This window comes from Trichechus manatus, unplaced genomic scaffold (genome assembly GCF_000243295.1).
Source record: "Trichechus manatus latirostris isolate Lorelei unplaced genomic scaffold, TriManLat1.0 scaffold00099, whole genome shotgun sequence".
Classification (NCBI taxonomy): Eukaryota; Metazoa; Chordata; class Mammalia; order Sirenia; family Trichechidae; genus Trichechus; species Trichechus manatus.
The window spans coordinates 10,508,771-10,514,932 of NW_004444035.1; positions in this window are offsets into that span (position 1 = coordinate 10,508,771).

Genomic DNA, 6,162 nt, shown 5'->3' on the forward strand with positions numbered 1-6,162 from the left:
GTTAGGTGTTGTCAAGTTGGTTCCAACTCACAGTGGCCCTATATACAACAGAATGAAACATTGTTTCATTTTTGAGGTACAAGGGAGATTTTTCTTACAGTTACTTGAGAACATGTCTTCTTCACTAATTCACTTAAAGATACTTCTTTTTTTGGAGAGAAAGGAACAATAAAAACACATATTCACTCTAATCTTATGAAAAATTTTCTATACAGCAATTGCCCTGTATGCAAAATTCAAGGAAACAGAAGAGGCTCCAATGAATAAAGTTGATACAAAGATTGACATGGAAGTTTTTGTGTGAATATGCTTTTCAAACAATTGGGGAAATACCTTGGAGCACAACTGGTAGATCCCGTGGTCAGCCTATGTTTAACGCTGTAAGATTTTTAAACTGTCTTCCAAGGTGCATTCTCACCAGTACTGAATGAGAATCCCTGTTGCTCCCAAAGATAGTTCTTAAATTATTATTTTTCTCTCCACTGTGAGAGAACTGACCAGTGCTCATTTGGTGAAGAATCAACGGTCAAATAAAGGAGTGTGCTGAAGCCTTCTCCTCCTTTAAGGACTGGAGAGCTGTCAAGACATGGGAACCATCTTGAACAAAAAAGACCCATGAGCTTGGTAAAGTAGAGGATAAGCGAAAAAGGGGAAGACCTTCAAAAAGATGGACTGACACAGTGGCTACAACAACGGACTCATACATAGCAACGGTTGTGAGGATGGCGCAGGACTAGGCAGCATTTTGTTCTATTGTACATAGGGTGGCTATGAGTCGGAATCGACTCAACAGGACCTAACAACATCAACACTACCTGTGGATGTAATCTAATCTGATGGAATGCAATCACCTTCCATACAATCTACAGTATAGTCTTGTTTTGGAGGTTAAAAAAAAAAAAAAGACCCACAACACCTGGGTTGTAAGCCTTGTGGCCTAGGGTGGGTCATCATGTGAAGGCTGAGTCCATCTGTTTCATCCAAAACGCATTGAGGAAAGATCCTCGCGTGGTGCAAACGGTATGCTCTAGGCTAGTAACCCAAAGGTTGGTGGTTCGAACCCACCCAGTGGCACCAAGGAAGAGACAGGCCTGGCTTTCATAAATATTACAGCCAAGAAAGCCCTATAGAGCAGTTCTACTCTGTAACACATGGGGTCTTCTAAGTCACAAATCAACAACAAAATGCATCGAGTATATTCTGAATTGGGTAGTTAGGGTCATACGATTACGAGAATTTTTAAACGTGTTGCTAACGTGAGAGAGCTCTCCGATTTAACATCGTCCTTTAGGAAGTTTCGTTTATGTTTCTAAGAGTCTTATAGTCTGTTTCTTACATTTATGGAGGTTGTCTTCTCATTTTGTTGACAAAATCCTTTGATAAACATTTTTTAATTTTGATGAAGTCCAATTTACAATTCACGTTTCATTGTCATTTACACCAGTGTTACTCTCAGCGTCCCTGGTGACACGAAGGCCTTAGTCCAGAATGTAAATCATAGTACTACTTTCTTCTTGGAGAAAATGAGGGTATCAAAAAAACTGTCAGCTGAACCAAACAGCATCCTTATTGAGGTGGTTGACATGCGTTACGGTGCAAGCTGCTTCTCTCATTACAGAATGGTAACAGTTTGCAGACCAACATCTGTCCATGAACTACACTTTGAGACGCACTGATATATACATTACTGTCACTTATTTGGGAGCCCTGGTAACACAGTAGTTAAGAGCTTGGCTGCTAACCAGAAGGTCAGCAGTTCAAATCCACCAGCCACTCCTTGGAAGTCCTATGGGGCAGTTCTACTCTACCCTGTCCTATAGGGTCGCTATGAGTCAGAATCAACCCGACAGCAACGGATTTGGCCTGGTCACTTATTTCATTTTTAAAATCCATACAGTATATAATTATTAATCTGCCTGAATGTTTTTAAAAGATAACTTTATTTTGAAACAATTTCAAACTTACAGAAAAGTTACAAAAATTGCACAAAGAACTCCCATATACCTTTCATCCAGAGAGCCCTGTCAAGTTTCACTCATGATATGTGTGATAGTAAAGGGTCCAATGTACCGTCTACTCTCTCTTAATCTGGAATAGCTCCCAGACTTTCCTTGAGTTTCATGCCCTTGACCTTTATGAAGATTACAGGGCAGTTATTTTGTAGAATGACCCTCAACTTGGGTGTGTCCAGTTCTTCCTCATGATTAGAGCCAAGTTATCTATCTTGGGTAGGAATATCACAGAAGTGATGCCATGTTCTTCTCATTACATCCTATTGCGTGGTTCGTGATGTCCATTTGTCCCATCACTGGTGGTGGTAACTTTCATTACTTAATTAAGATAGTATCTGCCCAATTTCTCCATTATAAAGTTACTTTTTTCCTTTGTGATTAATAAGTAGTATGTAAATTCCCCATCACTCATCCCACTTTCACCCACTTAGTTTAGCACCCATTGATGCTTCTTGCCTGAGTTATTACTATAGTGTTTGCCAGATGGTAATTTTCTATTATTGCTTCTATATCTATTAGTCAGCATTCTATTGTAAGGAAGAGTTTTTTTCTTCTCATCATTTTTAAACTCATTTGTTTATAAACAAATGAGTTATAATCCATTACTATAAAAGGTGACAGCCTTGAAGACTCTATGGAGCAGCTCTACTCTGCTCACAAGGGGTCACCATGAGTTAGAATTGACAGCAAACAACAACAGCAACATCATTAATTAGGAGTCCCTGGGTGACGCAAATGGCTAAGCACTCAGCTACTAACTGATAGGTGGGCAGGTTTCAATCCACCCAGAGGTGCCTTGGAAGAAACGCCTGGAGATCTACTCCTGAAAAATCAGCCACTGAAAACCTTATGGATCACAGTACTACTCTGACACACATGGGGTTGCAGTGAGTTGGAATTGACTCAATGACAACTTTTTTTTTTTAATCATTAATTATTTTGATACTCAAATTGACCCAGATTTGGACAATAGGAGCCCGAGAAGCTGTCTATCATTCTTTGGGCACCTCTGTTACAACAAGATGTTCTGAGCTTATCTTGTCCTTTCCCTGCCCCAGCTCTAGATCAGCCATTTTTTAAGAATTCCTTTCCATAGAGAGTGATATTCAGAAACCAAGATCTGAGTGCTGAGTGTGCTCCTTGCTATTGGAGTGTTGCTTCTCCCAGGCCCTCTCAGTGAACAGATCTAGGAAATATATATATATATTTTACATACATACACACATGTATACATACACCTTTATAGTGATATGTCTCTATTTCTACAGTTGCCGTTAGGATTGGAGGAAGTCGCATAAACATCTGTGATATGCAGATGACACAGCCTTACTTGCTGAAAGTCAAGAGGATTTGAAGCACTTGCTGATGAAGATTAAAGACGACAGCCTTCAGTATGGATTACGCCTCAACATAAAGAAAACAAAAATCCTCACAACTGGACCAATAAGCAACTTCATGATAAATGGAGAAAAGATTGAAGTTATCAAAGATTTCATTTTATTTGGATCTGCAATCGATGTCCACGGAAGCAGCAGTCAAGAAATCAAAAGATGTATTGCAACGGGCAAATCTGCTACAAAAGACCTCTTTAAAGTGTTAAAAAGCAAACATGTCACTTTGAGGACTAAGGTGCTCCTGACCCAGGCCATGATATTTTCAGTCACTTCATATGCATGCGAAAGCTGGACAATGAATAAGGAAGGCTGAAGAAGAATTGATGCCTTTGAATTGTGGTGTGGCCAAAGAATATTGAATATACCGTGGACTTCCAAAAGAGCAAACAAATCTGTCTTGGAAGAAGTACAGCCAGAATGCTCCTTAGAAGTGAGAATGGCAAGACTTTGTCCCACATACTTTGGACATGTTCTCAGGAGGGACCAGTCTTTGAAGAAGGACATCATGCTTGTAAGTAGAGGGTCAGCAAAAAAGAGGAAGATCCTCAACAAGATGGACTGACACAGTGGCTGCAACAATGGGCTCAAACATAGCAATGACTGTGAGGATGGCGCAGGACCTGGCAGTGTTTCATTCTGTTATACATAAGTTCATCAGAAATCGGAGTCGACTCGCCCACAACTAACAACAACAAGAACCTCTAAGTCTACTTCAGGACTATAATTACGGCCAGGAGCGTGGGGAGGAGGTGGGTGCTAGTGTATCCTGCAGCACACTTCAGCCTTGGCTCTAGCAGAGGGCTGTCAGCGCAGGTTTTAGTTATGCTAAGTCAGCAGTAGGCTTTTCAACTGGTCTAGACATGCATCATGCCTAATGAAAGAAAAACATAAAACAGACCGTTGTTTTTTCAATGTTTCTCAGCAGAGGGGATATTACTAACCCACAAGAGGGTATTTGGAAATGTAGAGTCGCTTAGTGTTGTGCCAGTGTGCATAGACAGTGGGCAAGAGCCAGGGAAGCTAAATGCCCCCCAGTGCACAGGAAAGTCTTGCATGCCAATGACTTCTGCCCCACTCAAATGCCATTTGAGCCCCCCCATCAAGAAACACCACCAGGTGCTCACAATGGAGGTAGGGTTTGTAATGTTGTAATATTCTTACCATCGTCGTGTTTGCAAGGGTCCATGCTCTTCAGGTTCTGCCAGAGCAGAGTAACCATAGCTACCCAAAACAGAAGTGGCTGTAGGGGCTGCAACCCATCTCCTAGATCCCCACCCAATGTGTGCTTTCCTGCATAAAACAGTGACACCCTTATGCAGTCTACACCCTGGATCCCAGTGCTACAAAAAGCACAACCACACTAGAATAAAAAGCAAGAGATCAAGTGGCCCCATTGCTTTGGTTGAAATTAGCACCAGAAAAAAATAAATGCATTTATTTGTTGACAAGGGTGACTATTACCTAATTGTGAACTCACGTATCCAGTCACTTGGTCAACAAGTATGCTAGCCATTCCAAGTTGATTGTAAGCCCCTGAGGAGCAGAATTGTATATGTCTGTAATCACCTGTAGTGACCTGCAATTAGTAGTTGATTAATCAGTTGATGCTGAGTTGATTCCACCTCATGGCGACCCCATGTGTGTCAGAGTAGAAAACAATAGGGTTTTCAATGGCTGATTTTTCAGAAGTAGATCACCAGGAATTTCTTCTAAGGTGCCTCTGGGTGGACTTGAACCTCTAACCTTTAGGTTAGCAGCCAACCACGTTAACCATTTGCACCACCCAGGGACTCCAGTAATTTATTTGTAGTTGATGATTCAAAGTTTGATTTTTCCCAGCTAGAACATTAACTGTAACACTGGTTGAACACTCCTTTCTGTTTTTCTGTAGTGTTCCAGTCACCTCCACTTGTTCACTCTTTAGCTAGGACTCCAATCTGCAACCTTCTGAACTGGTTAAGCAAGCAGGAGGAGTAAAGCCCTTTCCTGTTCTACCTGCCCTCCCTCCCTCTCTTGCTCCATCCCTTGCTTCCTTCCTCTCTACATCCACCTGCTCTACTCTCTCTCCCTCACTCACTCCCTGCCTCCCTTCTACCTCTGATTTATAGACAGGCAGACACTGATGCAAGACTGCCCCTGATCTGGGTTGGAAAAGGGCCCCGCTGCTAACTGTGCTTCCTCACACTCGGAGCTGAGAAGCTGGGCATCTAAGATTGGGACTGCAGTCAGGGTTCCTAGTTTTAGGCTGGCTCCTGCCATGAACCCTCTGTTCAACTTTCAGCAAGTCTCCTAACCTCTCTGGTCTCATTGTCTTCAACTGTAAAAGTGGAAGTTGGGGGAGGCAGGGCCAAGATGGTGGAGTAGTCAGACAGCTTCCTATGTCCCTCTTACAACAAAGACCTGAAAAAACAAGTGATTTGATTGTATGTGGATATCTAGGAGCCCTGAACAAGGCAAAGTTGAGGAATCAGACTGAGTGGCGGGGGGAGAGAGAGAGACGGTTCGGAAGCAGCAAGGAGTTGCCTGACCTTACCCAGGGGGAGCCGCAGCCCTTCAGCCCGGATCAGCTCGAGGTGCGCAGTGAGGCGGGCATACAGCTATGCTCGCTCGCTTGCTCGGGAGGCAGTTTCCACATTAAGAGATCTGGCAGCAGAGATTCTGCGTGGACACTCTGAACCAGTGAAAAGCAGCACCCAGGTTGCTAAAGATAAGTACATGCATGTGGCCTCTGGTGGGGATTTAAAAAAAAAAAAAAA